The sequence below is a fragment of the Tursiops truncatus genome, chromosome 2 (genome assembly GCF_011762595.2).
Source record: "Tursiops truncatus isolate mTurTru1 chromosome 2, mTurTru1.mat.Y, whole genome shotgun sequence".
Classification (NCBI taxonomy): domain Eukaryota; kingdom Metazoa; phylum Chordata; class Mammalia; order Artiodactyla; family Delphinidae; genus Tursiops; species Tursiops truncatus.
The window spans coordinates 22734966-22762116 of NC_047035.1; the positions used below are offsets into that span (position 1 = coordinate 22734966).

General features: G+C 37.6%; 1 long non-coding RNA gene across 1 annotated transcript in view; it reads right to left on the minus strand.

Moving 5' to 3' along the window:
• Positions 1-7740: 7740 nt before the first annotated feature.
• LOC109547392 (uncharacterized) overlaps positions 7741-27151 on the minus strand; it is a 62513-nt gene continuing 43102 nt past the window's right edge. Inside the window, exons 2-3 of the long non-coding RNA XR_002173168.3 lie at positions 23296-23435; positions 7741-10886 (exon numbers count right to left, since the gene is read on the minus strand). This is a non-coding gene — a long non-coding RNA (uncharacterized lncRNA). The remainder of the gene's footprint in view (positions 10887-23295; positions 23436-27151) is intronic.

Genomic DNA, 27151 nt, shown 5'->3' on the forward strand with positions numbered 1-27151 from the left:
ATTTCTATCACTTTTTTTTTTACCTTAAAGCCAAAAGAGCAATTCCCAAACTGTGTGTCATGTTGCACATAGGATTTAAAATCTAAATGTCTGGTATATCCCCTTTACAAGACATTGTCTTCCTTTTCAGCTCTTGAAGCCAGCTATTATCAGATCATACTGCGTAACTCTCATTCAGTGGTTTCCCTAGGGTAGTGGTAATGCTAGTTTAGATTTTGTTTGCCCGTTATTGCTGAGCCCTTGGTGGAATAAGGGAATGAAGAATGGCAGGCGTTCCGTAAAAGGATATGAACACGGAAGCTGTGTTGTCATCAACAACATACATTTTAAACTGTTTACTTGAAAGAAAAAACTGCGGGAGCGCTCCATTCTTTATCTGACGCAGGGTCCTGGAAAGCAGCATTGTGAGAAGTCCCGTTGAACTTGATGTGCGCGATGAAGTCCTATTTCTGATGAAAGTTACACTGTTGCTTAATGTTCTTTATGGACTGCTGGCTGGCAGTTTGGATCAGGTGCAAAGTGGCCTTATTTGAGATATTTTTCGGTCTCAGCGCCCTGTGCTTGTCTGTCGTTTTGGATTTTCATTTTATTCATGCTGTCAGCCCACCAGGAGTGAGGATATAGGTGTGATTTACGGCTTAGCGTCACCCTGAACCTCGAGCTGCCAGTTACCACGAGTCAAGCAGCCATGGCAGCAAAGCCACCATCTAACATGGTGGCTTTGGGGAGGTCAGATAGTTAAAAGAAGTTTGGAGAAGCCTAGAGGCTCTTGCCTCTTTTTCTTCTTTTCCCTCTGAGCTGAATAAAAGAGAAGCATCAGTTCTAACGAGGAACTTCCTGCCCAGAGTCACTGGCAGAGCAGCCTCCTCCCAACAGCTGCAAGCTTGAGAGACCTCATGCTGCTGGCCAAGGTTCATTCTGTGCTTTGACTGAGACCACAGCCAGTAAAGCCAGTGTGTACCGTGGAAAGAGTTTCCTACTTTTTCCATTGGAGAAGGCTTTTGTGAGGTTAGTTTGACTGTTCCAAATTAACGGTAGTGGTCATTGCTCATTTTTTAATTTTAACTGCATGTAAACCTTCTGATTAGATTCCATTGAGGACAAATCATAGTTTTCTGTGAGGAAGATACATATCCTTTTATTCGGTATTCCTTAAAGCACTGGTTTTCAAAGTGTGGTCCCCAGACCTGCAGTACCAGTGCCCCAACAGCTCCTGAGAGCTTGTTAGAACTACAGGTTCTCCGACCATCTCCAGACCAAGGGATTCAGAAACCCTGGGGATGGGGCCAGCAATCTGTGCTCTAACAAGTCTTCTAGGTGATTCTGGTGAATGCTGGAGTTCAAGAGCCATGCCTTAAAGGTTCATTTGATTATAGCCTTCTCTGAGTTTTAGTCTCTATCCCAAAACCAAAAAAAAAAAAAAAAAGATTCTTTTCCAGGTGTTGTGCAAGGGTTATTTGGTTTCTAATAATATATATTCTCCCAGGTATCCAAACTATGACTCCAGGCCTGAGGGTCACCCAGGTTAAGGACATAAAGCAGCTTCCAAACATGCTTGATTTACTATTAGAGGTCACTTCTCCACCTGCTTCTCCTAGCAGGCTTCCATTAACCAGAACCCTTCAACCATTCACCAAGATTGTTATGAAGGCATCCAGCTAAATCAGGACCTACAGGTGTAGCTCTTCTCTCTGGTTTGAAGTGCAAGCTAGTATCTGATTATCAAAAGGGTGTGAACTTCGTCAGGGCTGAATTTTTATCCTGTTTCCTTCCCTCCGAGGAACTTGGGAGCAATCCGATTTGGGGCATTAGTTCTGCATGATGATTTCACATGGGATTTCAGTTTTTCCCGTCTGTGCCAGTGGCTCACAGGCATCCACTGTGTTTCAGAGTAACATTTCCAGCCTCTGACACTGTCACCTTAAGAAAGATTTTGATGTAATGACTGTTGAACATTTAAGTCTCTTCCAACTTTTCCTCACTGTCTACAACTGAGATCAGGGATTTATTATGTCATTCCATCTCGTTGTCCTCTGATAATTAATGGCCATATATAATTTGTCTTGGCCTTTTACCTTACATCTTGTACCCTCCATTTTGTATCACTGATAATTTGAACTGTTTGAAATTAAGTTGCTTCCTGTTCCCCTTATTTACTTAGGAATGGACTAAGTCAAAAGCTATTCAGAATTTTCCAATTCTAATGTATCTTAACTAAATCTTTTCAGGAACTTCTTTCAGTTTCTGAACACTTGATTTAAGTATTACACTATGCCATACATCAAAGAAAGTGTATTTTTTGGAAGAGTGCTTGTTTCGGGAGCAACTACACTGTGACAGGCCCCTTCAGAGTCTTTGCTAAGGAGCCCCCACCTCCAGCTAGCCAACTGCAGCAAGAAAAGTACTGAAATGTACAGGTCTTGCATAAATAACAAAACTAAGTAAGTTGAGCAAATAGCATAACCCCTCAACTGTGTTTAAAGTGTCTTCAGTTATTTTATGGTTTGAAATTTGTACCAAGTGGTTATATAGATAATTTTTTATAAAAACAGACTGAATATACAGATGCATTTTATTACACCTGCTGCTATATGCCTTGGAAAATCTTCCCACTGTTGAATGGGGACCTGTGCCAACCACATACTTAGGTTCATAAGTTACTCAGGACTAGTGACCTTCCACCCAAGAAAGCATCATTTCCATTAATTCAATCATCTATCCATTTTACATCGTTATTAATTAGTGTGAATCTATTATGTCTTGTTTAATTGGCAAAAAAAAGGTCTTCTGTACGTATTACCAATCTTAACCTTGTAATTGTAAAGAATTTAAGTATAATTTCTTCGCTTAGTGCACTGATAAAGTTGATTAGCTGGACATGTATGTTTAAATATGATCATACTTCTTAATTCCTGCTTACCAATTAGAATAGTTATACACAGTTTGAAATTGATACAACTAGACTTGCATACTAAACTAGACTTGCATGTGCTAACCTTTCATGCCCCTTTTGCTGATTATTGCTCTTAGAAAAGAGAATGAAACTGAACTTTTGAAAAGTAAGCAAAAAGTTATATATATTCAGATAGTGTCAAATAATACAGGAGGGCAGTACGTAAAAACCCTTACATTACCCTTGATAATCTTTTGAGTGTAAACACTAAAGGTGAAGGATCAGTTTGGACACAGCCATACAACCCCAAAGTGATCCTTCTAATTTTAATATTTTGCTTCTGGGCAACATTTACTTTCCAGAAACAAGGATATTGTGTATATGTGAAAATTTATTATTTGTTGGGCACTACATGAAGCTTTCATTCAAATTGTTAGAATTGTTACTGAAGACAGGCTGAGCTTCTCATAGACAGATCTCATGTGAGAACAATCCATTTCTGGAGCCACAGAGATCCAGATGTCCAACTGAACAGCTGCCATCCTCTGCGGTAACCTCGAGATCACTGCTTTTGAGTTGTGACCATGTGTTATGCATTTCTTATCCTGACGCCCATGATTGAGGTCAGATGTTCTCTACCCTTAATTTTGCCCTTTGGGACTCTATATTTCTCAGTGGGACGTACGGTCACAGACACTGGTACCACAGAGCAGCTAAAGAAAGAACTTTCCCATGTGATGTTCATGCAAGTAGATGTTCAGGCTAAATTTTCATTATCCTTAAATATTTAGTGTTTATTGCTCCTCTCAGAGAGTGATTATAAGTGAACTGGAAACAAAGTAGGCATCTAAAGAAGAAAAACTTAAAATCGTCTGGTGTCTTGTAACTCGGGTGTTATATATTGAAAGCATGGATGTGTAAGGAATCTTCTTTGTCCTTCCACATGTGCAGACAACACATTTGAAACCTACAAACTTTCCTAATATGATATATGCTCATCAAAGTGACAAACACCAGACTAAGATCCATATTTATTTTGGTACTGGTCTCAACACCATAACTTTATACAAATGTTTGATCAATTTTACAAAAGTAATACTGTTACCAACAGAATTACTTACCTTTTGCTGGTAGCATCATGGGAGCTAATTCCCAAGTTACCCATAACTTGTGTGAAGAGACATTTATTAATATTTGAAATCCAGGTAGGACTTGGGAAGGTCAGACCAAAGTAAATCATCACCAGTTTAATATTTGTAGTGCATTTTTATAATTATGAGCCAAAGGTCTGGCATATAGAAAAATGTGTGTAATAGGAACCAAGAGTTAGGTTTTTATTATAGTTCTGATATCATCATAGATTGGACATCTTCTTAACTCTTTCAATCATTATTGTATTGAGAATCAGAATCTTTGAAATCTATGTAGAAAATTGCTGAATGCAATCAATGGTACCTAGAAAGCATCTTTAATTGATGATTTATGTATATATGCTCTAAATATAATTACTATATTTCTAAATTACAAGATGCTTCACTAGACAGTAAGCTCTTTAAATAAAGGCATCGTGTTTTATCTAGCACAGTGCATGACATATTTTCAGTCTTCCGAATACATTTGATAACTGAACTAACCACACCTACGCTGTCAACCATCTTTCCCTACTACAGTGAGCAAATGGTGTTTATTAACTGATCTTGATAGCCAGATTTGCAGAGTCTTTCATCACTTAACAAACCAGTTGCCTGATTGTATTCATGAGAATTCAAATCATAGTGTTCTTGGAATTTCCACTTAATGGTTTAAATTATGCCTTCAGTGCCATGATGGCAGGAAAACCACACCAATCAGATAACACCCTTACGTCACCAATATTAATAACTAATTTACTGAGCATGAAATGTGCTGAATTTTCCATAATGGATATCCGTTAAGTATCTGTGTTATCATTGCATGCACCATCTCTTGTGTTTCTATAAGTGTATAACTGAGGCCTGAGTATGTGTTGCCATGATATTTGTGGATTTTTGTAGAGATTCCTATCATCATCACATAGTTTGCCAGAACTTTTCCACTGGACGGATAATGTAGAACAAAATCCTTGAGATTGTAACGTCAGTCCTTTAAATCCCAAGTTAATTTTGCTGTACGGTACTTTAGGGAAAGTGGAGAGACCCATGTGATGAATTAAGATCAATTGCTCCATGATTGTTGACTTTTCAGTATCATCTGCAGGAAGATGCTTCACCCTTTTCACAATAAGGCAGGTAAATCTTTGCTAGGCCTTATAGAGGCCTGCCCATATCCAGCGAATTTGTGGCTAATTGTGGTTTCGTTGCTTATTCAGCCCACCAGCATTCCTTTATTTCAGGATGTTTGGCTTGAGAAACTCAGTTAGTTCATATGACAACTGCTTGTCAGTTAACAGTTTATTTGCTGACCTGGCTAAGTGTCTGCCGTAAAAATCACTTAGAATTGTGTACTTCCATCCTTCTTTGTCTTTACCTTTAGTACTTCCTTTCTCTCCACATTGCTATTGCAATCCAAAACCCTTTCTACCAAAGTAATGTTTTGCATATTTTGAAGTTTAGGTCAAAAGTTTGATCTTCCCAAGATCTGGCATTTTTAGCTTTCTTCTTATGTTTGTAATAATGCACTATTGCTGAAGCAATGGATAATGTGCTTTTCATCTGTCTTTTATAACCTGCATTACCAAAGCTTGGCCTTATGATAGAACTGTGTACTATGACATAATTAGATAGTGCAGTTTTTTTCAGTATGGCTACCATCACATAGCCTGATGGTTGCCAGCCTAAGAGACAGTACATGCACATGTAAAACGTTGGACTTTACATTACTGAAGATATTATAACTAAGAAAGTGCATATCATGCTGCATGGTTCGGGGCAACACAAGCATTGGAATAGTCAAGAGCTGTGTCCTTCCTTCACCTCTGTAGGAGGATATAAATAGTAGCTCTCATAACCTCAATGACTTTTGTCCTGAAGTCATTTAATATACTGAACATAGGATAAGGTACCGCCAATTAATCAATGACTACCAAAAGCCCAGCACTGTAATGAGTGCTGTGAAATATGCAAGAAAAGTAGAACTCCTGCTGTCATAGCTGTTTGACGTTCGGTAAACATTTGGTGAATGAATGCAGTACAGCAACAACAACAAAAAGTTAAAGATCTTTTTAATTCCTCACTGTATAAAGAGCAATACTTTCCGTTAAACAGCTCTTCTACCCAGACAATATTTAATTTTTGTTCTTGTGGGTTTTTTATTTTTTTAAAAAAATAAATTTATTTATTTATTTTTGGCTGTGTTGGGTCTTCCTTTCTGTGTGCGGGCTTTCTCTAGTTGCGGCGAGCTGGGGCCGCTCTTCATCGTGGTGCGCGGGCCTTTCACTGTCACGGCCTCTCTTGTTGCGGAGCACAGTCTCCAGACGCGCAGGCTCAGTAGTTGTGGCTCACGGGCCTAGTTGTTCTGCAGCATGTGGGATCTTCCCAGACCAGGGCTTGAACCCATGTCCCTTGCACTGGCAGGCAGATTCTCAACCACTGCACCACCAGGGAAGCCCTGTTCTTGTTTGATAAAATACAACAATCCCAGAATTTTAGTCAGTTTTTAAAAAGAAGATTTTAGATCATAGAAGCTTATTTTCACTAGAGAATATTCTCATTATTTATTATATCTTCCGAAATAATTTTAAGAATCACTCTAATATTCTTTTTAGGTTTAAGTGCTAAAGTAGGAGTTGGGGTATTTAAAATGAACTAGAATTTACATGCATCTAAATGGATGGATTTAAAACCATGGTGTCCCAGTTGGCTATCTGCATGCTGCAAGGGGAGGAGCGTTGGTTCCAGAAGAATCCTGGCTACTTCAACCACTAATCACCTGTATGACATTGGGCCGGCCATTGCACCCCTTGTGTCTCTTAGGTGTTAACGGAGGAGGTTGGACTAAATGGTCTTCTGGGTCGCTTTCTATCTCTGATGGTCTGTGAGTCTGCTGTTGAAAAACACAATGGCATTCATTCTTCACGGGATTAAAACTGAACAGTGTGTAGGCTGAGTCTCTACCTTGAAGCTAATTCTGACAGATACCAAACCATATTTGGATTATAAACAAACCTTGTCAGTGAGCTCTTCAATAATGACATTGTCATAAAATCATTTTACTTGCACAGTCTGCCTTCCTCCTTTTTCCATGTTATATTTGGTTTTAAAATGGCGTAGGATTAGAATCCTACCTCTACCACTGACTTACGAGCTGGGGTAAGTGTGATTTGGGGTAGTTAACATTTCTGAGCTCATTTATCTCATCTGCTCAGTGGAACTAATTGTGTCTCCTTCAGAAGAACTGTTTAGAGACTTATGTGTAATGGCTACGAAAAGTGCCAGGCTCAGAACATGGCACACATTGATTCTCCATAAAAGTTTCTAACTGTTCTTTAACATCTAGGCCTGATCCCCTTAATCTGTAAAATTCTCCAGTGAGCTCAGATTCTTGTCTCCTTTTACTAAACAGCAACAGATCACTCAAACTATACAACAATCAGAGGTGAAAGTATTTGGATTCTATAATTAGCACATTTATTCTGTTAGATTGTATAAATTCATCAAATATTTCTTGAGTGCCAACTCTGTGCTGAAATACTTTCCGTAGTTTAACTCAAAAGCCTATGAGGTTGGTATTTATCATTTTCATTCAGAAATATATCTCACATGAGGAAATTGAGACACAGGTTGAATAACTTATTCAAAATCATACATTCATAAGTATGGAGCCCACATTTGAATGCATGTATTTTGTCACTCGGCCACATTTGCAAAGAGCCACTTTAATGATTTTTATTTTAAAATGCAAAATTCAGATGTTTAAAATGCAGAAGAATTAATGGCATTAAGGGGTTTCTTTTTTTCCAGAAAGTCTTTTAAATAGCATTTCTAGAGAAAAAAAAAGAGAGGCAACAGCTGTCAGCTCCACTGACCTTGCTTAAATATTACTAAGGCTTGATAATACATTAGGTTTTGATACATCCTTCCCGCAGCCCAAGAGAGGGGAGAAAGAGCCGTCAGGTGGGGTTAGAGCCTAGGGGACTGAGCAGACTCCATTTTCTGTCTCTATACTCTAGCCAGTGCCAACCAATTTTTTTAAACTTAAATCCTTGTTTGCTCTAATAAATACAAAATATACTCTGCCTAAAGAAGAGCCTCTACTAATAAAAGTGGCTTCTGGTTCAGTAGGAAAGAAAAATAAAAACAGAGTGGGTGTCAGAAGAAGCCGAGGGGAAGTGTGAAGAGAGGCCGGGGGAATGGCGAGCTTTTCTCCTGACCGTCCTATTAATGTGTGAGTGGAAGTTGGGAGTGAATTTCATGAGAAAATATGGAATTTTGCCACCACATTCTTTCCTCCAGAGCTAATATTCTCATGGGATATTAATATTAATGCAAGGAAGAAGGCCCTGGTTGAAGAAAATGATTTTCCTTTTTCAGGGGCAGAGTGAAGTTTGAGTGTCAGAAAGTGGTCATAGAATACTAAGCATTTTATCATGAGCAAACAGGAAAACAGAGTACAACCTGTAGGATTCTCTTTGGAAAGTTGAAAAAAGGAACCTAGTAATAACAGCCTAGTCAAGAACCCTTTTCCCTACCTAAAACCCTCTAAGCTTTCCAGGGTGTGTGGGCCTTTTGATCCTCACCATTATTCCAGACTAACTAAGGTCATCAGAATAGAAATCTGGTAAATGTGGATGTTGTGACTGCATCATGCTTTAGGTACATAGATAACACATTAGGTGGGAAGGGCATTTATATTTTATGAAGTTCATCATTTCATTATTATGAATTAATCTTTTTATGATTTCGCTGAATCATTCTTTTGGAGCATTCTGAAAGAGCTAAAAAAAAAAAAAGAAAGAAAGCTTTTTTTCAGGCAACTGACTTAATGGATAGCTGCATGTCCAGTTTCAAAAGCTGTTACTTATAGAAGGCCAAAAAATGTTAATTTGGCCTTATAACTGTAACATAATTTTTCCAAGGTGGGAAAGGCAATAAATTACAAAATACCACACTAATGGAATATATGGTTTGTAATAAGAGCAGCTGTTATTTCACTAAGGTATATAATGTTTTAAGTCTTGGTTTTCTGTTTTGGAAGTATGTTAATTAGTTCAGTTGTTTTACTTAATTTATTACCATTCTCTGTGTGTTTGTGATTCTTAATTGTATGATGTGGTTTATATTCACTGCTTTTATGTGATGGGAATGCCACAATGTGCCTTTGGTATTTTTATGCTTAAAAAATAAAAAAGTGAAATCACGAGGACTGCTCACAAACAGTTGTATATCCTTGACTAGATTCTTTAGCCATGTGTGTGCATAATGGTTTGCATGTGGGCAATTATCTGATCACTTACCGTGGGATAGTTTCCTGAACTGAGCTTCAATTTCAGTTACACTGGATGCAAATGAGCAATACTAAAAGTATAAATAGGCCCCAGAATGAAAACTTTCCTTTTGGAAATGCTAAGCCAGGAGCATATATCAATTAAAAAATAAGTTTCCATTATATGAGACTTGCCACATATTGGGAAATAAATACCAGAAAGCAGGTGTATTTTAGGACAAACCTGTAACTCTTCTGATAATAAAGTAAATCTTCAGATGCTTTGAATATTAAAGACTTGAGGGGTTGCCATTAATTGCATTTTGGGGTTAAATTAGGATGAATGAGAAATGCTTTCTGGCCTCAACTCTTCTAGTTGGAAAACTTTCTGAAATATATGAGTAGATTTTCTTAACCAGCAAGACAGTGAATTTTGTCAATGTATTTTTTTATGATTTAGACCTAGCATGCCACAGGGACATAATTCTAATATCGATCACCATATGTATCGATCATCAATACAGTAAATAGGTAGAAATGAAAGAGATGAGACTATCTGTATTGCTGGACTCAAAGTAGCGATAGTCAGTCACCACAGGACTCTTACAGACCAGCCCTGTGAAAATTGCTGAAGGGGGATAAAAATATAATTCTTTGCTGTAGGGGGCGTTTTATACATTTTGGGATGTTTAGCAGTAAGCAGTTCTGGCCTCTTTTTATAGGGGCAGAAATAATAACAGACATACTTCCTGTGAGTGTAATAGGAATTCAGAAAAATAACACAGGTCAAGGGAGGTTTTGTAGAGGAGGTGGGTTATGAGCAGGATCTTGAAGGATATATAGTGTTGGCATGTCAGGTTAAAGAACTTGATGACTAGGGGGTTACTGCTTTTTAACCAAAAGGAGGTCATTGGTGACCTCGATAAGAAAAAATTCAGTAAGCTACATTACAACTATTGGATGAATCATAAGAAGTTTTAAAGACAAATTCCTCTTCTGACCCAGGCCTGGGCATAGCCTTAATACCCACCACACTGATAGAAGTGGACTTTAGGGGCTATGTGAACTTCTCCCCAATATGATTCACACATGACCTGTACCATTCAGTGAGTTATTTCTCCTCCACTTTTTTCCTGATTCTTCTTTCTTCTTCTCCTCCTCCTCCTCTTCCTTTATCTCTTGCTTGCATTCTGTTTCTTAATTTTTCTTTTTCTTCCACCTCCTCTTTCCCTTAGGTTAGGCTAATAGAGGTCTGTGAGAAGAGAATCCACAGTCATGACGAGTATATTCGTTTCCTGTTGTTGCTGAAACGAATTACCACAAACCAGTGGCTTAAAACAACAGAAATGTATTGTCTCACAGTTCTTGAAGCCAGAAGTCCAAAATCCTTTTCACTGGACAGTAATCAAGGGCTGCACTTGCTTCAGAGGCTCAAAGGGAGAATCCATTCCTTGACCCTTCCAAGTTCTGGAGGCTGCCAGCATTCCTTGGCTTGTGGCCACATCCTTCCAATCTCTGTCTCATGGTCACATGACCTTCTCCTCTTCCCAGTGTATCAGATCCTTCTCTGCCTTTCTTTTATAAGAACACTCATCTATGGAAATGAAAACACTAGTTTGAAAAGATATATTCACCTCAATGTTCATAACAGCATTATTTACAATAGCCAAGATATGGAACCAACATAAGTATCCATCAACAAATGAATGGATAAAGAAGATGTGAGATAGATATATAATGGAATATTATTCAGCCATAAAAAAGAATGAAATTCTGCCATTTGCAACAATGTGGATAGACATAGGGAGTATTAGTCTTAGTGAAATAAGTCAGGCAGAAAAAGAAAAAGACAGATACTCTGTTATCACTTATATGTGGAATCCAAAAAGTAAAACAAAGGTGTAAAACAAAACAGAAGAGAAACAGACTCACAGATACAGAGAACAAACTAGTGGTTACCAGTGGGGAGAGGGAGGAGGGGAGGGGCAAGATGGGGTTAGGGGATTAAGAGATACAAACTACTATGTATAAAATGGATAAGCAACAAGGATATATTGTGCAGCACAGGGAAATAGAGCTATTGTTTATAATAACTTTACATGCAGTATAATCTATAAAAATAGTGAATCACTATGTTGTACACCTAAAACTAATATAATATTGTAAATCAATATACTTAAGGGAAAAAAATGACACTCATGATTACATTTAAGGCCCATTCAGATAATCCAAGATAAACTTCCCACCTGAAGATCCTGCAAAGGATCACATCTGCAAAGACCCTTTTTCCAAATAAGGTAATATTTACAGGTTCCAGGGATTAGGACCTGATATATTTGGGCACCATTATTCAACCCACTGTAATCAGGCTACTACAAAGAGTCCTCCCTTGACATATGGCAGACATCATTAAGTCCATCCTAGACACACATGACCTTCTCTGGTGGATCTCACTTGCAAGCATGAGAAAGGAGTCATACCTCTTCATGTGTCTTGTGTTCACTGGAACAGTGCTCTGTGTTTGAGCAATACCTCCCTGCTAATGACTGAAGAAGGAAAAGAGACCTCACTGTAACTTTCCAGTAACCTGAGTACCAACCATTAAGTCCCAAATAATGAAGGTCAGCACCAAGGGTGTGTTCCTCATGGAGGGCTCCCTATTTTCTTCCTCAGACTTTGAAGCCTACTTTTTGTTTTTGGTAAGGAAAAGCCATCCCCTGGGCTTACTGGTTTCTGGTTCAAGTTGCCAACATACCCTCTTCAACTCAGGCTGGAGGAGAAGGAGAGAAACACGCAGAGAGGATTGATAAGGAATTCTCCCAGCTAGAGATCCTGCTAAATTCACCTGAGATGTTGAGACTGTGAGAAAAGAGATGCTCTGAGTCCTTCACATTTAGCTTTCTTTAATCCCATCACCCACAAAGTATCTGGGCGAGGATGAGGAGGGTGAAAATATAAATAAGGAGCATGAAAATTCGTGCCCACTTTCTTTCCTACCCAGTGTCCATTACTGGCAGACCATTTTCACTTGCAAGGTCCTCTGGCAGAGGGAATCCGGATAAATTTGCCAACATTAATTTTTATGGTGTGGTCTCTAAAGCCCTTATGCATCCTTGTTCATTCACTCTCAGAATTCTTATTCAGTGAATTTTAGAATAGTGATTCTAATGAGGAATATTACTCTTTTAAAAGAGCATTTTAAAATAACTCTAACATGCTGTTACAGTCCCATACAGTCAATAATTACTTTTACTTTTTCCGGTGTTAGCTTACTGGATATTAAATGGGTTGTAGTTTCTGTAGGGATATTTTTGGTTTTCCAGCAATCTTTGCTTCGTGGCCTCTTATGCCCCATGGGGAAATATCTCAGGATCTCTGTTGACCAGGGATGATTTTTCTCAGCTCAGTATTTCTCAACCTTGGCACTATTGATATTTTAGACTGGATAATTATTTGTCATGGGGGTTGTCTTGTGTATATTAGAATGTTTAGCAGCATCCTGGCCTCTGCCCTCTAGATGCCATTTCCTTGCTGAGTTGTAACAACCAAAAATCTTCAACATTACCAAATGTTCCCTGGGGCTCAAAATCACCCCTGGTTGAGAATTAGTGTTCTAACTCTATTATTTGCTTGGTTAATAATTATAGCTAGCATTTATGGAGCACTTACTAAATGCCAGTCACTGTAATAAGCACTTCACTTGCATTAATAAATTCATACCTCACAAAATCTCGCAAGGTAAGTTCCATCATTAACTCTGCTTTGCAGATAAGGAAACCGAGGCACAGAAGTGTTGAGCAACTGTGCTAAGATTACACAACGTTTAAAGAGTAGAGCCAGGATATTAACGAGGAGTTAGGATTTAGAGTTCATGCTCTTGGGCGTGATGGTGCACCTGTGGTCCAGTGCTCCTGAGAATGTGTGGTTACAGATTTAAAAGCCTCTTCCTTTGCATCTATTTAAAGGTTGTAAATAAACTGTAACAATGGATGAAAGGATTAGAAAGGACCATTTATTAAAATCATGCTATGAGTGGGGTACTCGTCTTGAGACTTTCACATAAGTTATTTCATTTAATCTTCACTGTAGCCGATGGAGTAGATATTATCATATTCATTTTTTCTATGAGAGAACTTGGCACCAAAGAAGTAAGTAATTTTACCCAAGCTAGTATAATAACTGGCAGAAACTGAATTTGACCCAGTGCCTTCTGACTTCTAAGTCCATGTTCATTCTATTTTACTCTGATACTTTCCTTGGGTTTCAAAAAGATGGAGGGAGGGGCATTTTTAGGTTTTCCATATATATTTTCTGGTCCAACCTCTCTTCCTGTACAAATTCCACATTACTTGGAGCTGATACTTGGAGATTTTGAGCTCTCACTTATCCTTCCCCAAAGCCTTCTGACAGTGTAATAAAAATATGCAGGCACAGGTGAGTGGGCATGAGCATCCATAGACCTGGTGTGAGTCCTGGCTCTTCCGCTTCACTGCTGCCTGACCCCGGGCAAAGCACGTAACAACGGGGAGCTTCAGCTTCCTTATTCGTAAACATGGGGCTAATAATAATGCCAACTCTGCAGGGTAAAGATTAGAAATAATGTATCAAAACACTATTTTAGTTGGTACAGTTTTGCTCCTTAAAATTACAAGTTATATATATTTTGCCACTTTTCTTTTTTTCTCCCTTTCAGAGCACTTGCAGTGTTTCCACCCCAGTTCCCCCCCTACCCCCATCAAGGGTATCTGGAGACCTCCTATTTAGAAATTCACTAAGACTCATTCTTGATTAAAATGAAGGTATCTTGGGCGTAGACAGAACATTTGAAGTCTTTGTTAGCTAAACATACTTCTGAAGACTAGTTTGGGTACCTGGAATGGGGAGATGAAGACAAGGAGAAAGTGACTTCACAGATACTTTTCAGAGAGACCATATGAAAAAGATTATTATGAAAGATAGCATACCCTGACCTGTACCCCCAGAGAGTAGTGTTAAGAGCTTAATGAAAATTTTCATTTTTTATTGAAAACTTTATTTTTATTGGGGTATAATTGATATATAACACTATATTCATTTCAAATGTGCAGCATAATGATTTGATATTTGTATATATTGAGCCATGATCACGACAGTAAGTCTACCTCTCACCACATCTGTCTCCATCTAACCTTGCAAGGTGACCAGTTATTCTCCATATATAATTACAAAAATTGTTTTCCTTGTGGTAAGGACTTTTAAGATCTACTCTCTTAGCAACTTGCAAATATACCATATAGGATTGTTAACTATAGTCACCATGCTATACATTACATCCCTATGACTTTTTTTCTGGAATTTTTCTTAGCAGCATTCTTCTAAATAATTCTAAGTATATATCTCACTGATGCCTCTTCTTTTTTAAAAAATGTTCAACTTTTTGTACAATTTTAAAAGGTTACACTCCATTTACAATTATTACAAAATATTGACTATATTCCCCGTGTTGTACAATGCATCCTTGTAGCCTATCTTACACCCAATAGTTTGGTTTTATAATAGTTTTATAACTGATTTATTTTATAACTGGAAATTTATACCTTTCTACCCCTTTTAAAAAAATTTATTTTATCAAAGTCTAAATTGTGAGTTAGATAGGTGGGACTTGATGTAGAACTTATATTTTTAACTATAGATGTATGAGAACACGCATGCATACACACACACACATACTCACACACGCGCACACACACACACACACACACACACACACACACACACACACTTCCCTTGCTACCATAAAATAGAGCGTTCCTATGAAACCTTAATAAACCGAAATGGCATAAAGCAAAGAAATGGTTACGTACCTTTTTTCATAAAAGTGAAATCCTCTTTGGATTTCTTCTGGTTAGGGAAAACAGGTACTAATGTAGGTCTTTTGTAAAAGCAGAGTTGCATAAAGCAAACTTTCCAAAAGCAGGTGGTACTTGTATATGTACAGTTGGGGTGGAGGATGGAAAAAAGTACAAGAAATATTGAGGAATGTAATTCTCTAGGAAAATGTTGTGCACTTCACAGCTCAAATATATGGGGAGATATTAACAAAGTTCTTGTTACTTCTAAGTTGAGCAAAAAAAAGAAATTCCTATAGTTCATTGGAATAGTAACACATGTACTCAACTCAATGGATTGAGACCTTGCAAGGTGACCAGTTACTCAAGGGAGATGTCATTTTATTATTAAAAAAAAAGTCGATGGAGAAGGTGTTCATATCTAGTTGCCTTGCTGAGAATGTCAGTCACAGTCTAAAGAGATTCCAAAGGTAATGTGATAATATGGCAGGTCTACTCAAGGGCAACCAGTGGAAATGTTCTGAATCAAAAATAACTCAACATTTGAGAATTCTGAGAGGACATTCAATACATCTCCATGCAGAGGAATTGGGGGGGAGGGATGCGTTAGTTTGTTTCAAGATTTCAAGAGATTAAATTTAGTATGTTATAAATTTATTGTTGGAAATGTTAAATCTCATTACTAATTGAATTTCACTGAAATAAAGACTTGAGGGAAAGCTGATATTTATCTGTTTGGCAGAAATCAGTTAAATTCAATTACACATGATTTTTTTTTAATGTTTTCACAGTCACTGTGAAGACCAAAGCTGTAAAATTCAATTACATGAAGGTGATCATGCTGTCACATTCTGGTTACCAGAAATGGTCATGATGGAATTCAAAAATGGTATATTGGATATCTGCCCTTTCAGCAAATACCATTATAAGAGCAAAGACAACGCATAGCTGAATGATTCCTAAGCTTCTCTTTTGCTTTCACTCAATAATAGGTATAATAAAATTTCATTCTAAGAAACGAACTTGGAAACTCCCTTTACCACAGAATTTATTCCCATTACCACAGAATTTGACCTGAATATTCATTTTCTCAGTTAAGAAATGAAGATGGAATGACAAACAAGTTATTCCAGTTATTGCTCTTTGGAAATCACATGTGTTCATTCTGTAGTATGGTGTGTGAAGCTAGGGATAAAGATTTTTTCTTTTTTCAGAAAAATAACCCATAGCTTCAACTTTGTGAGAAGAAACTTTATAAAGAAAACTTTGTAAAGAAGAAAAATGAAGAAAAACATATTAGGAAAGGAAAATACTGTTAATCTGAGTAGGAATGACAAAGAGAAAAGCAGTAACGGGTTCATAATTTTTTGGAGGTGCTTGATTTGGAAGACGAGCTAGGGGTTCAAATATGGAACCTGAGTTTTCTTTCTAGCAGTGATATGCCAGTCATGCTGATCATCCTTCTAAAACAGAACCATGTTGTGTTTTATAACCTGTGGGTGAAAAGAATAGATAACCTCCCTTAGCGTTTTAGAAGACAAGCGGTGCAAAGGAGAGACAAGTCTCCAGGAAAAGGAGTTACAAGAAGCTACTTCCCACTAACTGTCATTTTGGGTCACTGGAAATACACGTGTGCCCAGGACATGCGTAGATGCTTTGGGAAGTTGGAGACAATTAACCTTGAGTGTTGCTGAGTGGAAAACACGTCAAAGGCAAGGGACAGTGAGAGAACCAGAAGCCAATCAGAGTGAAGAACATGTTTGAACAGAAAGAGGGGGGCATATAAAGACTAAGTGTTTGGGGCTCCTCTCCCTCTCCACTGTCTCTGTTCTAGCAGACACCTGCCAATCGGGGCAGGTATTTACGACTCCAAGAGGACAAGAGGAGTCAGGTGAGTCCGAGATCAACTAGACTGTGTTTACTTGCATACATTTTGTCCCTCTGCAGTTGCTCCGCGAGACTGGTTAAATTTTGAATCACAATGACTGGCATTCCCAACGTATTCTATTTGTTTACTCTGAACCTGCTTAAGGAGTCTGTCATTGACACGTGAGCTCACAAATGCACATTCAAGAAATGAGTAGAATATGTGGCTGTCCCTGCTTCCCCTCGTTTTCTCTACATAGGGAGAGGCTGGAATGACACTTAGGCCTCCATTTGTCAGACGGGGCTGGCGCGCTCTGCGGCCTATTTGGCAGGTACACCATGATACTAAATGAGACTGCATTTGGACGCCTCCTCTGGAAGAAAGGCATATTATGGTTCAGTTCTAAGGTGGCAAACTTTGAATACATTGCTGCAGAATCCTTCTTTAGGAACTTTTTTTCTTGTAAGTATCAGAAAATAGAAATATTAGACTGGAGAAGAAATTCCAAATTATTTTTTATACATAATTGTTTAAAATATTTTTACTCTAATATGCATTTTTATTTACACAGTGATCAAATATTTTGAACTGATGAAAGGAGCCTGTAATAGTGGAATTTCAGGCATCAGCCACAAGACTGGGGGTAGGGGAAATATTTTTTTTAAGTTAATTTTTATTGGAGTATAGCTGCTTTACAATGTTGTATTGGTTTCTGCTGTACAGCAAAGTGAATCAGTTATACGTATACATATACATATTCCTTCCCATTTAGGTCACCACAGAGCATTGAGTAGAGGTCCCCGTGCTATACTATAGGTTCTCATTAGTTATCTATTTTATACATAGTAGTATATGTATGTCAATCCCAATCTCCCAATTCATCCCACCCAGAAATTCCAACTTCTGAAAGACCTATATCCCAGTCGTGAGTATTTTTTAATGCCTGTAGACCCTTTTGGAGTGATGCTTTGGTTAAGCAGTGAGGCCAAGCACACCAGTAGAACGAAGTATTAAAGTGATAGTCAATGACCAGCTCTTGCTTTTTTGTTTCCATGCCATCTGTGCAGAGATTTCTAACCCGTTTTATTATATGTTATCATTTCTTAAAAGACTGGGGCATGGGGGTAGAATCTCCAATGCCATTCTTTGCTAGTTCCAGCGTTAACCTAATGATTTTACTCTGAGATTTTCAGTTTGAGTTAGATGACCGTCAATACTAATCTGTCCAATAAAAATACAGCCTAATATATTCATTGTTCGTGTTAAGGACTAAGGCCATAAAACGCAATGCTTTACTTTTGCATGTTTTTTAAAAAGATCAAAGGGAATTGATGGATGGTTTCAAATAAAATGGTATTGCCTGAGCTGATGAATCAAAGTTGTTTGTATTAACCCTCCACCTCACAATGAAATTAATTCCTAATTTATTTACCTGTATATAAAAAGGAATGTAGCTCACTTAAAACTAACAGGTGGTGTGGGACTAGGAAAAGGAAAGATTAGTCATTCTTATTCTTATCATCTCACGATTCAAGATTATCACTAAGGAAAAAAGTTCAGAAGAATGTTGTAATAACAGTCCTGCTGAATTTAGGGTACAAGCCTAATGTGTGCCTTGTATTCCACTATGGGAACTTGACACCTCTCAGATGTGACTTCCAGAGAACTCTGGCAGAGTTGGCTTATTAACTTTATCACCCAGGGAGACAGTGACAGAGTAATGGGATATGGGTGACATTGTATGATTAGATGTAGGTCATTATTAAGATTCCAACTTTTATTTGTGGGGGGCAGTTCACAAGTGTTCAATAAACTATTAATAATCTGTTATTACTAATAAGGGAACGAAAGTCCCCTTATCTGCTTTGCTTTTAGCCATCAATGAAGAGCAGGAGGGCTCCACTAAAACATGCTTCTCAAGTGTCACCTGCATGGACTTTGTTTTGTTTTAAAGCGTCTCGTTGCACCTTTGCATTGTGTGTTAACCTATAACTGCCTTGACTCACTTTAGAAGCAGCCGGGAAATAAATCCTAAATAGTAAAACTTTTCAATTTAGCTGATGTGTGCATATCTTTATAAACACACGTGTATATATGTGTTCATATGTATATATATGAATACATTTATAGGTGGCTTTATATTGTTAATGATGCTTTCCTTACATAACACACACATACATACGTATGTGTGTGTGTGTGTGTGTGTGTATATATATATATATATATATATATATATATATACTATTGTGTATTTGTATAAAGATTTTTATTTTCCAAAATGCTTCTTATAGATTATCTTTTTCTGAACTTCATAATTACCCCGCACACAGGTTAAATGACCTGCTCAAATTCACACTTAGTAAGTAGGAAAGCCAGGGCTAGCAATGAAGTTTCCTGATTCCTAGCCAAGGGTTCTTTCCACTACAACAGCTGTCACTGGTTATTGGGAAGCCGAGGGGAAGAAACTGATTTAACTTCTCTGAAGTTGAGAATTATTGATAGTGACTGAAATATCAGCAGTGCAGTTACTTTCCAAAGTCAGTTGATCTAAGACAGTCCTATGTGTGATTGAGTTAAGTTATGTAAGTGGCTGTGTATGATTTTGGTGCGTTCTGGCTATATTATGCTATATTCCACCATCACGTGGTGCTCTAATTGTTTTATGTTAACTATCTTTTTATTAACTTTATTTTTGACAAATAAACCGTCTCATAGCTATTCATTACACTAGTAATAAAAATACTGATGCAAGATACCCTATTACTGAAGGTATACAAAACTAGAATCTTGAATCATACAATAAAATTCTATTTCCGATATTGTCCTTTAGTCAACAAAATTTTTTTAATGGAAATCAGTGATTATGGTATACAAAATTGACACTATTATTTCAAGGTTAAAATTTGATGAACCGTTTTTTTAGATATTCTCTTTTGAGACACCCATTCCTTTATCTAATTTATGGTTAAGCTTCATAGAGATAGGGCAAGTTGAAAGGTCTTTAGTTTTTTCAACCGGCACTCACTGGCAGGATTAGTAAAAGAAATGGGAAACCGCTACTTCATTACAAACAACAGCATACTCATAATCAAAACCAACCAAATTGACAAGTATTCCCCATTAGAACTCAAAATACTGTTACCAAATAAGGAGTGATGGAAAAGCCCTTGTAGTAACCTTGGTGTAATAATGAGTATTCAGAAAGTTCAGCCTGACACTTCGGACTTTCATATTTAAAAATCTGTTTGCCCCATAAAGTCTTAAGGGGAATTTTCACAATTGAAACAATTTTTTTTTCTTGTAAAACAAGGTAAAACCCTGCATTCCATGGGGTAGAGGTTGAGATGCTCTAACCCTCCCTCCCAAAAATGTTTTAAAAACAAACAAAACCCAAATGTAGTGGCTTACGCAGATAGAAATGTATTTCTCATATTACAGTCCCTCTGGTCCAGGTGGTGAAGGTCATTAAACAACACAGGTTTCTTCCTTTCTGCTGCATCACCATTCCCTGATGTGCTCATCAGCATTACCAAAGCTGGGTTACTACCACGTCTGTGCTACAGCCCGTAGAAGAAGGGAATAGGAGAGAGTCCAGGGCAAGTGTCTTTAAGGAGGTGACCCAGAAATGAAAGATATCAATTCTCCTCTCCCATTGCCCAGAACTTTAGCACATGAACTTACTTAGGTTCAAGGGATGCTGGGAAATGTAGTCTGTAGCTGGGAGACCATGTTTCTAAAAGATGGGATGGAGGAGGAAGGGTGGAGGGGTGGTCTCATCTATTAAAAGAAGATGGAGAAGGAAAGATACTGGAGACCATATACCAGCATCTGTCACAGCCACAGTATACAAAGTAAAATTCAGTTATTCAAGCAGGAATAGTATCCACAGTGAATCGTCAAAGGCATTCAAACAATTAAATGAATTAATGCTGGTAGTACTTGTGTTATTTAAAAATAGTGGTTCTCAAGTTTTTTCAGTCTAGTACCACTTCTTTGGAGTAAAAGTTACACAGGTCACCTACACTCTGCACAAAGATTTAGCTGTGTACATGGCTTTGTTTCTAATGAGAAGATATGAAGGTAGTTTCTAGTTTTTATATGACACAAGTATATTAGAGAGGCATGCCATTTTTTTAACATTATTGAAGAATGAACTTTTCTAAGTTAACTTTCCAAATAATGGAAGCTTACCATTTTAAATTTAATGTGAAACAAACGTAAGATCCTCTTTTGTGTGTATTTGTCTAAGTGTGAATGTAAATATTTACTAAACTGAGGTAGTTTGCTATCTCCTTAAAACAGGTATACTGAGCACAGTTGAATGAATTTATACTTTCATTCAGTGCATTTATTCAGCACCGATTATGTGCCAGTGACTGCATCAGACTTTGCATAGGAGTTCAGATTTAATCTTCCCAACAAGCCAGCGAGGTAGGACAGATTTTCCCTGTTGCACATGTGAGGAAACTGAGTGTCATCAAGGTTAGGTAACATGCTCAAGGTCACATAATCAAGCCTCATTTAAAACGCTGGTCTCGCTATTCACTCTACTTCAGTCAGTTTCCTTTATTCAACAAATATTTATCAAGCACCTTCTCTGTCCATGCAGTATGCTCATTGCTTTTATGTTTTACTCCTATTTAACCTATGTGACAATCCCATAAAGTAGATATTATTTTCCATTTTATAGATGATGCAGCTCTAGTTCAGAAAAGTGAAATACCTTACCCAAATTGCAGAGAAATGGGTAGGACAGGATTTACATCTAGATTGCTCTTTCTACTCAGAACCTGCCTTTCCTCCTATCTTATAAAGTCATAAAAGTCCCATTCGGCTCCCAGCTTAGACACAGTGCAGACCTGGTTTACCCTGCTCTATATTTCCCATCCACCGGCTCGGCATATCCTGTCAACTCTTGCAGAAACACCTCTCCAGTCCACCCTCCAGCCTAGCTGAGCCTTTATCATATTGGGCCTGGAACTGTTTCCTAACTGGTCTTTTTATAATCAAGTTATCTTTATTTATTCCAGTCTCTACATTGTCATGAGGTGGTCACCCTCAAATAAATAAAAGTATCCAATAACAGTTCTTTCATTCTTAAAATGTTCCATTTGTTGCTCCACCTCCATAGAATAATATCTCAGTTTATTACTTTGGCATATAAAGCTCTTCTCAGCTCAGCTGTGGCCTCATCGCTCATCACTCAGCTCCCACCCAACCTAAATTCTATGCATACTTAATGCTTTGCTAATCTCCAAACCCATCTGCTTATTCATGCCGATGTACTTTTTTTTTTAACATCTTCATTGGAGTATAATTGCTTTACAGTGGTGTGTTAGTTTCTTTTGTACAAGATGTTCTTGTGACCTACAGTAGCCTTTCCCATTTTTCCTGCCTGAAAAATTTCTACACTTTAATGATCCAATTATAATATGAAATTATAAAGTTACTTCCCCAAATGAACTTGGTCACTCTTCTTTGCTCTTGATACTCTTGTGTATCTTAAGTGCTATCATAATTATGTGTATACATGCCTGGATGAGTATAGTCTCATCCAGACTATACTCTCCTTGACAGCCAAGACTACCTTGACCTTGCACAATGCCTGGCACATAATAGCCATTCAGCAAATGTTTGGGAACAGTGGATGAAAAGACTCAGCTGCTAGACGTAGCACAAAGGCAGTTGTGATGAGGTGACCATTTAACAAAAAAAAAACTGCTTATTGAAAACTTACTCTAGGAAAGCTCTGTCTCTTAGTACTATAAAGGGATCAAGAAAGAATATAATAATCCTCACTTTTAACTCTTTGTCCTAGCTTAAAACTTAATTAAGCATCTAAAACGGATACATTGGAATTAGAGCATTCATGTACCTTCTTAGTTGTTACTATTTTGTTCTTATTAGATTGTACAGTCCAAGAAGCTGGATCCTGTTTTCATCCTTGTATTCCCAGCTCTTGTCATTGTTCACATAGTAAGGGTTCAAAAATCTTTGTTGGAATATGAGTGAATAACAAGTTTTCAAAAATACACAGAATGACTATATTTAAAGTACAAAGTAAGTAGCATAGCCTCTGTAGACGTTATTGGAGATGAGATAAAGATATAGGAACTGAAAGACCATTTAGGTCAATCTGAGACATAGGAAGGATTTAAGAAGATGGAGAAAGTGTTGAAGTCATGTCAAGGACATAGAAAAATTATGAGAAAGTGCATTATATTAATCAGCTAGTGCCACATAAATACTGCCTAATAAAACTACCCCCAAACTCAGTGTCTTATATCAGCACTTATTTTCACACTTACAGGTCTGCTGAATTAGGCTGGATTAGCCAAGTAGCTCTGTTTCAGGTTGCAGGTCACCCAAGTTGAGGTTGGCTCTAGGCTGGGGTTGGGTTCAGTTCTGCTCCACATGTCTCCATCCTTGTGGTGTTACTTGGGGAGGACTAAAGTGTAATTTGGGTATGAGAGGGACATGAATAATTACGACCAAAAGATGGGATTTTTGTCAATTGATTCATTCATTGTTCACAATTATCCACACCTTCCCTTTGTTGGCATTACACATTTACACCCTTCCCCATATGACTTTGCAATACCTTCCACGAGAGTGAATGGAGTATATTTCCCAGCCTCACTGATGTTGAGATTGGCCGTGTGGTTTGCTTTGGTCAGTGCAAAGTGGGAAGAAGTCACAATATGCCAGTTTCGGACTAAGAACTGAAGAGAGACTGTGCTTTTCTTATTCACCCGCTTGTGTTCCTGCCCTTTGCCACAGGAAGTACATGCCCCAGATCGCTGCTGGTCTAAGAATGATGAGAGATACGTGATATAAACTTGTTCCAGATCCAAAGTCTGGAGCCCAGCCAACTACAGACAGAAGCACATCTGCCTCTGCTGACCATCAAAGAGTGAACAAGAAAAATATACCTTTAATGTTGTAAGACCCTAGGTTTGCAGGAATAGCTGACCAATACAGGTGTGGAAGTGGGCAAAGAGAGGAAGTATTCAGAACTTATTTTGGAGAGAAAGCTAAGGATTCATTGAATGGAGGCACTTAATAGGATGTGGGAATTGACAGGATAGAGAGGCAATATGGGAGAAAGGGTTAAAGCTGACTGGGTGGTCAGGTCCAGGTTGGAGTTGAATGAGATCTTGAAATTATGTTGGAAATTGTAGTCTCCAGGGCAGAATTTGTCTGTAGAGTGGTTTTGTTTGGCCCATCTAGATCTTTTAAAATTTGAATTTGAATCTATTAGGTAGGTCATCTACTCTCCAGTTCCTTACCTTCCCTACCTCTGCTTTTTCACACTCCATTTCTTGGAATGCATATATGTCCCCTGTTAATCCCATCACCGCTTATTGCCAGGTCCATTGAGTTTAATGAGATAATGTGAATTATAATGATGATGAAAGCTGGTGTGAATTGAACACATTATGGGTTCAGTGCTTTTTCTAAGCTTTATACGTCTTATCTCATGAATTCCCATTTCATACATAGGGCAAAAGTAAGTTAAGTAACTTGCCTAAGGTCAACAGCTGCAAGTGAACAGGCCAGAATTTGAAAATACCAGTTTATTGAATAGGTCAGCTCAAACATGAAACAGGAATTATTTTTGTTTAAACACTTTCCTCAGTGTCCTATCTTGCATCCCCCCTTCCTTTCCTGGTTGTAAATTCTTTAGCCACATCTCAGGCAGATTTATACCTTCCCAGTCACTTTTGGTGTTAAAAGACTATCCAATTTACAACTCCAGTCTTAACTCTAGTTCAGACCTTTCCTTCCCTGATCAACAGCTACATCTAGGGCTCAAGGGACCAGAGGGGAAGAGTGGTGGTTTCCCCTCAGTCCTCTCCCACTCCTCGCCCTGGCACCGTGTGGCATGTGTGGGTGTATTCCGGTTGAGAATCGGGGTCATGATCTGGTTCTCTTATTCTCTTTTCAAGGTCTGTGACCTCTGGTGTTGAGGGAGGGTTGGGAGAAACGGTAGAGGAATGGCAGATGTTTCTTGACTCAATTGCCCAAGTTACTCTCTTTCTGTAGACTGTCTTTGCTTCTCTGGCCAACACAGCTGGCCTGCGGTACTATTGGTATAATAGGTGTCCAAATACTGATGCTACAGTAAGTCACAAGTATAAGTTATTTGGAAATACATTTTATGGTTAAACACATTTTAAGAAATTACATTTTATGGTTTTACTCCCCTGAGCTAAAGGAAATTCTGAGTTTTGCTCTCTCTTTGTCGTCTCACTTTGCCCCCTCAGAAATTGACCAGAGGCATTAGGTGACATCCCTAGTGAAAGGGTAAATTACTCTTACTTTCATGAAAGAAAATTTAGTTTTCTCTTGCAAATTTAAAAAATTTAGCTTATTGAGGTATAATTTACATACAATAACATTTGCCAATCTTAAATGAGCAATTTGATGAGATTGGATAAATGCACCCAGTTGTATAAATACCACATAATCATGATACAGAATATTTCCATCACATCAAAAAGTTCTTTTTCCTTTTGCAGTTAATCCTTCCTCCACCCCAACAAACTCCAGACCTTAAAGCCTAAGGGTCTGCTTTATATCACTGTAGTTTTGACTTTTCTAGAATTTCATATAAATGGAATCATACGGTCTTCTGTATTTGATGTCTTTTATTCAGCATTATGTTTTTGAGGGCATTTGATTTGTTTCCAGTTCTTGGCCATGATGGACAAAGTTTCTATGAATATTCCTGTACAGTTTATTATGTGGACATGAATATGTTTTCATTTCTTTGGATAGTTAGAATGGAACTGCTGGGTCATATGGTGGGTATATGTTTTAGTTCATAAGAAACTGCAAAACTGCCAACGTGCCTGTACCATTCTTGTATTCCCATATGCAACGTGTGAGAGTTTTGTTATTTCCACATCTTACCAGCACTTTGTATTGTATTTTTAATTTTAGCCATTACATTGTAACTGTAGTGTCTATTTGTGGTTTAATTTTTTTAAATTTTTATTGGTGTATAGTTGATTTAAAATATTTAGTTAAAGATGTATGTAGTTGGACTTCCCTGGTGGCGCAGTGGTTGGGAGTCTGCCTGTTGATGCAGGGGACACGGGTTCGTGCCCTGGTCCGGGAGGATCCCGCATGTCGCAGAGCGGCTTGGCCCGTGGGCCATGGCCACTGGAGCCTGTGCTCTGCGGCGGGGGAGGCCACGGCAGTGAGAGGCCCGCGTACCGCAAAAAAAAAAAAAAAAAAAGATGTATGTAGTTTAATTTTACATTCTTCTGATAACTAATAATTTTATGAGAAATTGTTTTATATTAAAGAACATAATTTTAAAACATTTTAATATTAATTATATTAATTTAGTATTTTAATTTAATGTGTTAATTTAATAATATAATTAATTTAAGATTAATACTGTATCTACTTTTTTCAGCAAATATTAGTTTACTTTCTATTACAGTTTAAAGTATACAGGCTTACACATATTTTATAAATTCATTCCTAAGTATTTCATTTTATTATAAATGACACTTTTTACATATTACTTTCCAATTGATTATTTCTCATATATAGAAATAAACTTGATTTTTGTGCATTGGCCAGGCATCTTGCAACTTTGCTAAATTCGTATCAGCCAGTAATTTTGTAGAATTTTTCTTCAGATTTTCAACAAAATTCCGTGGCCTGAAGATAAAGGTGGCTTTACTTTTTCCGTCCCAGAAGCAACACTTAAATCTCAAGTGAAATTTTACCTCATATAATAAGTATGTTCATTTAGCAATGCTTCATTATAGCTCCTGAAAAATTAAATCACGTTGTGGACAACTTTCTTTTTTATTTTTATTTTTTTAGAATAATATCTTTTTTCACCCAAAATCACAATAAATAAATACACAATTAAAGGTGATATTTTGACATTATACCCCGGCTAATTTTCTTGGCACAGTGCTTTCTAGTCAAGGACTATCCTGTGGAAACAAATAAAAATTGTGTGCCCATTTGGATAAACCCAAAATATTTTGCTTGCATACATGTGCAGCAAACAGATGTTTTGCTTTCAGATATGTGCGCAAAATAAGAGGGACGAAAAAGTAACGTCTTCTACCACAGTTTTGTCTATATTGGATGTGTGCTATTTTCACTTGGTGTTAAGAATTTGGTCTTTATTTT